At 34.1% G+C, this 9,292-nt stretch overlaps 1 long non-coding RNA gene across 1 annotated transcript in view; it reads right to left on the reverse strand.

Moving 5' to 3' along the window:
- Positions 1 to 5,148: 5,148 nt before the first annotated feature.
- Positions 5,149 to 9,292, reverse strand: part of LOC123270332 — a 13,641-nt gene continuing 9,497 nt past the window's right edge. Inside the window, exon 3 of the long non-coding RNA XR_006510572.1 lies at positions 5,149 to 5,356. This is a non-coding gene — a long non-coding RNA (uncharacterized LOC123270332). The remainder of the gene's footprint in view (positions 5,357 to 9,292) is intronic.

Here is a 9,292-nt window from a genome sequence, read left to right on the forward strand (position 1 = left end):
TGTACAATCATTTCTTGTGACTGCTGAAAAATCCAATTTAACTTCAGACTCGATACTTTTCACCTCACTTGTACAATTATTGTCACACCATGTTTTGTATTTATTTTTGACGTCAGAGATTATTTATTTACGCACTCTTTCGCTCTTCGAACTTTCGCTCTTCATTATGCACTATCATTATAAATAAACATTGTCACTTTATAAGTTTGGAATTTCTACAATGCATTTTGTAACAATCGATTATCGATACTCAATAACACTCAGTTTTGCTCAGTTTCGCTCATAGTCATGAAAAATTATTGTTAAATAACACTGTCTAATTTGTAACGCTCAAAATAAATACTATAAAATCAACAACTTTAATGTCAATTAATAGTTTCAGAATTCAGTCATTGCAATTAAATAATATTTAGTAACTCAGTGCATTGAAATACTTGTGATTAATAATCAATGTGCAATTACTACACTGAATAAATCATATCTTTGTCTGAAATAAATTAATTTAATTGGGTCAAATAAGTACGAGTTGGTGGTGTTGAAATAAGAGATTTCCTTAAAAGAAACGAGTCTCATTTGATGCAAATAAAATGTTCTCTCAGTGCGTAAGAGCTGTGTACGAGAGTTCAATGAAGAGAGAAAATGTGGTCAAATGTAGTGAGAGGTTAATTATAGAAGGGGCAAGTAGAGAGAGATTTCTCTAGAGAGGTAAATATAAAGCTGTAATGCAACATGCAATAGATGAACGAAAAAATTTGACACGATTCATAAAAAGTTGAACTTTAGAAATTTCGGAATAAAAATAATAACTTACTTCATCATTCAATTCATTTGGTGGGATAAGCCTTTTTATGTCCTTAACCGTTATAGTCATACCAACATTACTTGAAAACAAGTTTCGGTCGTCCAATCCTAGTTCCACCTAATTGAAATCAATTGAATTTTGATTATTTTTAAATACATAAATTTTTTTTTGGTTTTGTCATGAAACACAGGATGAGCAAACGAAAAAAACTTATAGAGTTTTATTGAGTAATTTCACATCAGTTTGCTCTTCCACTATTCATTCGTTAGACCCTGACGAAGAGAAATGATTTTTCTTAATTTTTTTTCCATGCATTTTACCATTATCATTTGATTTTTCTGTTTTTTTTTTTTTTTTTTTTATTCTAAAAATCAGACTTAATTTACAATATACTTATAACTTTGAATTTATTTAATTAAATTAAGATCTTTTTTCAAAAGAAAGTAGTAATATGATAGATTATATATTAATATCTTTCTGTTCTTTATAGACAGGTGTATTTTATGCCTGCCCCCCGACCAGCAGCACTTGCTTCGCTTGTGCCGTAAATGTTGGAAGCAGGCATCAATTTATTTTCAACGCAATTTTTTGCGTACTTTCGACCGCATAGCAAAAAAACTAGTATACACTACAAGGGCAGAAATTAGAGAGCCCTGAACTGCGCGCCATGACGCCCGAGGCTTCGCCTGGGCGCGCAGTGCAGGAATCTCAATTTTCTGCCCTTGTAGTGTAATATGCTATGGAAGTATTCGATTTTAATACTATGCACATATTTTGCGTATATTTAGTGTTGAAATAATGATTTCAAATCACTTTTCTTCATCTTAAGAGTTCTTAATCCATCAAATATATATCAAACTGTTTCAAATGTAATAGTATATTACACCTCTAGGGAAGTAAACCAAGAAAGGTCTCAGATCACATGTAATATTGGCCGAGGCGAAGCCGAGGTCAACAAACATGTGATCTAAGGCTTTCTTATTTACTTCCCGAGTAGTGTATATTATTTTTCCCCCGACGAAGGCAGAAAGCGTCAACTTCGTTTAGCGCAGTGGGGCTAAAGTTGATGCTTTACGCCCGGAGAGGAAAAAATTAATTGAATTTAGATTTTTGCAAATCAACGAGGCAATAAAAATTTAAAAAACTTATTTATAAGTCTGGAACACTTTTTCCGTCTTATTATAACAATTACACCGGTTTACAAAAAACGTGCTCTGTACCTTCAACCATATCTATTTAAGGTTGTGTATTTCGATGCGTTAAATCCGAATGGGAGTTCCGTCGGTCGGTACAGCGTCCAAATTTTGTGGTTGTAGGTAAAAAATAATAGTTGTCATTAATCATCTAATTTTAAATTCAATCAATGAAAAGTACATGTCTTAAAAAAAATTATTTTTTCACGCCAAAAGTTAAGTCGAAAGTATTTATAAATCAATGTTATAAATTTTGGTTTACAAAAATTTTTAACTTTTCGTTGAGAAGATTGAAAATACTCAAATATCGGGAGTTATTGGTCTTACCCCGTTTTTCGAAAATCGAGTATTCATCAGATCTCGACGTTTTGAGGTCTTAGGAAGCTTCCCCGAATGAGCTCGGAGAGCTCAAAATCACACGAAAAGTATATTTTTGAGCTTGAAGAGCTAAAATCGTAAGCTAAACATCGTAAAAAGTGCAATTTTGAGCGCATAAGTATAGAATTGGCGGGAAGTTGCAAGAATGGTCTTTAGGGTCAACCGTTTTTCGAATTTTTTTAATCGCATAATTATTATTTTTTGGAAATTTCACCATTTTTTGCAAGTTCCTCCAATTTTGGAGGATCTACAAGCCAAATTAACTTGAGATTTAAAATCAACTAATGCCAATACACAAGAAATATATTCGTTATAACTACAATTTTCACGATTTTTAGCCATTTTTGGTGGCTTTTTGTAATTTACTAAAAATTTTGACGCTTCACGTACCGAACGGCCCTAAAATTTAGGTTCAATGCATCGGAACGAACAACCCTAGGTGGGTCTAAACAAAGGTACTGAAACGGAATTGATTTGTTTCCCTTGGTCGCCCCTTTTTACTCTCAAGGGCGCCACTGGATTTTTGGACTTAGTATCCAGAAACTGGACCAGAACATGGAGTATTAGGTCAGGGTCGTGACAGATTGCTGAAAGGAAACTAAAATTTAGACACAGAAGTTTAACAAAATTCTTTATTTTCCACTCCTTTTTTTAGTTGAAATATTGGCCAAGATAACAACATATAAAATTTCATGGAAACAATCACACTCACTCTCACTCTCATACGGTATATTTCACGCTGTCCAGCTAGACCCTCACGTGGTTGCAGTACCCGTTGCCTACTGGACTCTCACGGTACTCTATCTACTTCGCGTCGTCCCCTGGACCTCTAACGCTACTCTAACTTAGTTCGCGCGGTCTCACAGACTCTCACGCCATTGAGCTGGACCCGGACGTGACTGCACACGTTGTCCACACAGCGCACGCTGTCCCCCAAACTTCACGCTACTCTGAGAACTACCCCGAAGCAGGATAGCCCCTTTACTCACACACAAACACACTCTATTCTAATTCCAATAATAATAATAATAATAATAACGCTTGAATTCCAATTTATAACTAATTTCCAGAATATTATTTTCCTAATTAATATTTCTAAAATTCTTATTCATCATTTTCCGAATTATAAATTACAAATTCCTATTATCTGAATTACTGCCGTATCTTCAATTCCTACAACAATAATTATCCAAATTAAAATTCCAATTCATCGAGGATTAAATCCATTCATTGTGTCCGAGAAATTACTAAATAAATTTCTCTTTATTTTAACAAAATTAAATAAATTCCTATAATCGAGTAAACTTGAATCTATTATATTATTTAATTTAATCCAAATTATTTTATTTCGAGCTATTTTATTTAATCCAGTAATCAGCAGTAAATTTTACTAAATTTATTTTCCAACGCAAAAGTGAAATTTGGCAAAAGATTATTTTATTGTATTTTATTATGTGTTGCTTAAAACTTAATATTTCATTTTACTTGAGTTTATTTTATTTCAAACGAACGGAGACAATTTTGTTTCGACCTTGAATGTCCTCTACCCCTTGGCACGTAACCGAGAGATCTGGGTTCGATTCCCAGTCTGGGCTGTCTGATTATTTTTTCAATTACGAAAAAAATCCCCACTGAGTAGGTCCCCCCCCCCTTTCCCCTATCCGTTCTTTCCCAACTCCCTTAAAAAATTTGCTTTAATATGGCTCTTTACCGTAAGATGGACTGTGGCATTGTTTGCTCGGTGGGTCTTATATACGTGACTGAATAAAGTAGTCAGTACTCGTCTCGGATAGCTTAACTGGTAGAGCCCTTGGCGCGTAACCGAGAGATCTGGGTTCGATTCCCAGTCTGGGCTGTGTGATTATTTTTTCAATTACGGAAAAATTCCCACTGAGTAGGTCCCCCCCCTTTCCCCTATCCGTTCTTTCCCAACTCCCTTAAAAAAAAAAAAAAAAAAAAAAAAAAAAATTTGCTTTGATATGGCCTCTACTCACCTCTACTCACCGTTCTCGCGCGGGACAAGATGGCTGACGCTCTCGCTCGGTCTTGCGTCTCTGTCGCAAGTTTTTAGTGTAATTTTTTTTTTGACGAATTTTTACATCTTTATTTTCTACTCTAACTTGACAGTTCTATTGATTCTAATGACAATTGCTGGCTCTAGTTTTAATTTCCATTATGACAAATATTAAATAATGCGCAAAATAATTTATTACAAATAATTTTAGAACGGAATAAATTGTAGTCTTAAATAATTTTAATTTAGCGGTTTACTCAGTTTCATTACTATTGGCTTAAGCCAAATTATTATCCAAAGATTTTCAATTAATAAATTTTACACATGGCGTAAAGATCTGGAATTAATAACCCGAACTAAATGCCTAGTATTATTAACCCCGACAGGCCTACGTGTAAAATGTATAATGACGAAGACAAGTCTATTTCCCTAACAAATTAATCAATGACCCGAAACCTGTCCTGGTATTATTAATTAATTGTTTTATAATTTTCTCTAATTTTAATATAAAATTTAATTAATTAATTTATTGACTAGCGATTGTGACCGAAAGCGAAATGGCGGTGACCTTCAGCCGACGTGTTGCCTGGCTGACGCCGCAGACCCGAGAATTAAAATCAGACATGATATTTGTACCTGGAGTTTTTTTTTTCGTTTTTATATTCTAAATACTCGTGCACTCCCTCGAAGAGCTGCGACTCCTTTTGTCCAGGGTAGTGTAACTTACTCCTCGGATAAATCCTCGGCAAATACTTCCTCGGATCGATCTGCTTGGCGGCAAAACTCTGGTCACCGTCACTCGTGCTCTGGGTATTTTCTCAAGCCTATAACCGCAAATCAGCATTAGAAATTATTACAATTTAGAATTAATTTACGCAAGCTGGCAGGCGGCCTAGCAAGCAATAAATTAATTGAGTTTTTATCGCTTCGTTCCACTTAAAGGTGAGCGAAATAAAATAATTACCTGTGCTCTGCGTTATTACAAAAATTTGCGATGCGTCCAGTGAGACTGTTCGGTCACAATGAATCTTCGTGGTCTTGTCGTTGTAGTTCTTTCTTCACTCTGTTTTCCCCACTCTCTCTCTCAGCGCCGGCGCTTCCCCCTCGGGGAAGAAATTTGTAAAGAATTATGTAAAGAAATAATATACTAAATTTGAAGATGATTGGTTAAAAACTTTTTAAGCTAGAGTGTACACTAGTTCGAAAAAACTAGTTTCGAGAAAAACGCGTTTAAAAAATAAGTGATGAAAAAAGTTAAGGTGACCATCTCTTTTTTCTCATGCAATAATTTCTCGCGACATAAATTATCAGCAATAATTTCTTGTTCGATATTTTCACAAAGGCAATATTTCTCATTGTCAAAATTTATTTGGTATTATTAATTATTATTAAAATTAATATTTATTTAATTATGAATTTTTAATGATAAAGTGAAAATAAAATATTTGAGAAACTTTTAAATGATAATTTTTTGCTCTGTGAGAATTTTTTTAATCAAGAAATTTTTGGGTGAGAATTTTTTGCATGTGAGAAATTTTTGTATGATAAATTTTTTATGAAAAATTTTTGTTTCGATAAATTGTTACTGGTAAATAAAGCCACGGTGCCAAAAGGTTAATATAAAGTTGTATTAAACGAATTGAAACAACTTACCAATTAATCAGCTATTCCAGCACCATATTGTAAGCCTTCTTCAGCTTCATATGCTTCATTTTGAGCTTGTAGCTTTTCTTTTCGTGCTTTTCGGGCTTCTTTACTGTCCAAGGAGCTGCGTCGATTCTGAAGGGTTACGCGCTGACTGTCGGATTGTTGTGCGTGATTGAAGCTATTGTTCCCAACGATGAGACCTAACTCGTTCATGACTAATAAAATACTTGAACTGCCTTCATTGAATAAGCAAGCAGCCAAGTATGCAGCAATTTCAATAGTTTTTAAACCACTATGCACATGTTTAGGGGCCATACGCCAAATAGTTGAATTAAAACTTTCATTACCATTTTGAGTATGGCCTCCTAAACATCTCTCCAATAAATCTACCCAGGATAAATCCTGATAAATTGGAAAAATCGCTTTTTAAACGTCAGGATGCAAAGGTGTCGGATGTTTTGGAGGTTCTGTCCCCAGAGCTTTAGCTTCGTTCCACTTACACCAGCTATCTACACCCTTTGGACATTTGTCATGTTGTGGATTATCATCTGTTGATATCATATGGAAATAAGTTGCCAAAAAAAAAAATTTTGTAACTTCATTACCTGTATTTCTTCGATGACACTCAAAAGATGTTTTCGGGCACTATCTAAATGACTTTTATCACTGCAAACATCCATACCAATCTCAGATGCATCGCTAACAGTGAGGAAATCATCATCATCATCATCATCATCATAAAAACTGTCACTGTTGTTGGCCAAACCAGGATTGTCTTCACTTTCTATACAAAACTTTTCATCAATGAAGCGCTTATAGTCTTCAAACACTTTCCTCTCTGTATGATCGACGCACCGATTCCACCGCTCAGGTGTCACTTAGGATAAAGCTTCTTCCCACACTTCCATTACTTTTTGCTTACTGTAATCGCATTCAGGTTGATTTTAGCATCTGTTCACTATTAAAGCACCGTATCAATGCTTAGGGTTTCCCGAAGCCTAAACTTTCAGAAAAATAAATGATTACACTGATAAAAAATTTAACTTGATTCAAGAGAAGAAAACGTGAACCAAGAGTCAACATTTTGAAGAAAATGATTTTCTTGAGTCAAGAAAAAAAATTGTTGGCTCAACACAAATTATTTGGCTCAAGAATATTTTTTCTTGACCTTAAGAAACGAAATTTGTTGAAAATGGTGTTCTTTGCTTCAGATTTTTTTTTTGAGTCAAATAAACTTTTCTATCTGTGTTTAATATGTGTATGTGAAATACATTACCTGTGTGGAGTGATAAGAAGCATTGTCCATGACAATCATAGTTGGCTCTTCTAAATTCGGTAGTAATTTCTCTGTCAACCACTTCTTAAACATTTCTGCATTCATGTCCCCGTGGTAATCATCGTAATCTTTCGGTTTGTTCCGAGTATTTACTACCAAAGAAGCACCATCAACAAAACCACCTCTTCCTCCTGCGTGACAAACAATGTATCTCGGTCCGGTTGAGGCTTTTTTCACAGAGACGCTTCGGGTACTGGAATCCTGCCACTCGTCGGTTTTTCCAGTACCGTTGCGAAATATCCACGTCTCATACAACAGTTTAAAGCGCTCAATCTCAAACACGATTAATTTAACAAGGTTTATTTGTTAGAATTCGTTAGAAAGTTGTCTGCGACCTAAAGTTACGGAAAGTCATTGTTTTATATCTTCAAAATTTCTTCTCGGGCAATTGTTGATGAATCAAGTTAACTATAGGTGTGCCAAAAACTGCATCAAATACAGCCAAGTTTACCGAAATCAGATATTTTTCTGAAGGGATATTTATTTTTAAAAAAATTTCAAGAATGTGATTGTTAAGGAAATTTTTTGATTCTTTATAAGAATTCCTTTTCGTGAATTTAAATTGGTTTTCTCAACTGTGCTAATTTCTGCCAAGCACATCCAAATCGGTTGATTCGACCGGAAGTTATTGCAGGTCCGATATTGTCAAAAAAGCATTTTACCAAATACAAACAAAACTTTCGCGTTTGAACAGCTCAAAAGCGTAAGTAAGTTCTATGAGACAGCTAGAAGAGCTCCAAATAACTGTAGGGCGGAATAACTTACAGGCAAAATTAAAAGCACTTTATATTTAAAATTAGTGGAATGTTGCAGGAATTGCCTAAGGCATAAGCTGTTTTGCTAAATTTTGTATTCGTTTCCTCATGCAACTTACTCCTACGACAGTTCTGACAGTTAGAACATTATTAACATTTGAACGTATCACGGTAGAGTAAAAAATAGTTTTATCTTATGAGTAGAATTTTGTTAATATTGCAGCATATCTTCTTCATTTCTTAAATTAAGAAAATTTATGGAAGTAATGAAGAAATATGCAGTGATTAATTGTGTAATGCAAGTCAAGTATAATCATTCGGTATTGTCATATCATAATATTAAAATCTTCGAGCAATAAAAATATATGTATTAGTTCAGTAAGAAAGGAAAAAAATGAATGAATGATTGATTAGAAATCATACCTTATTTGTTCAAACAATTCTACGACCGTGACTTTCTTTCCTATGAAAGAAAATAAACAATGATAGATATCTCAATTTAAAGCATAGAATTATGTGAGTCAGTAAACAAGAATTTTCATAGTCAAATCAAAAATGAAACGCTGCCCACAGCTTTACATAGATTATAGTACGGTCAATTTAGACATCCAATTTTACAAAAATTCCGACTTGGCTGAATATTGGTAGGATTGTTCAATACACTATGATAAAAGAAATGTGAAAAGTCCTCATCGATCCGAAACGTGCAAAAAAATTTATTCGGGGTCAAAGGTCACAATAACGGGTTTTTCGCAATTTTCAGCAAAACGGTAAGTTTTATCATAAAATTAGCTCTGATAAAAATTGTAGATCAGATAATTATCTATAAAAAATGTTTTAATATTTTTTTTTCTTAAGAGCCACCGTTTTTGAGATATAACGATTCAAAAATTTGAAAGAGTTGTAATCGTCATCATATGCACACGCTTCTACGCCACCTTTAAGGTTGTGCACTTAGCGGGTTTTTTTCAATGTGGTTTCCCCGGTAGGCCTATTCTACTGATCTGTTGTGAATCTGTTTTTTTTGAAACTATTGTTATTGGCAAGGGTTGAAAATGATAAAAGGAGAGTAAATTAAAAAAAAAAAAATAGAAAAATTTATCCGTCTGAATGTAAATCATCAGAAACCTGCTTCCTCTTCTCTCCCTTTCAACCCTTGCCAATAAC

This window comes from Cotesia glomerata, linkage group LG1, assembly GCF_020080835.1.
Source record: "Cotesia glomerata isolate CgM1 linkage group LG1, MPM_Cglom_v2.3, whole genome shotgun sequence".
Lineage (NCBI taxonomy): Eukaryota > Metazoa > Arthropoda > Insecta > Hymenoptera > Braconidae > Cotesia > Cotesia glomerata.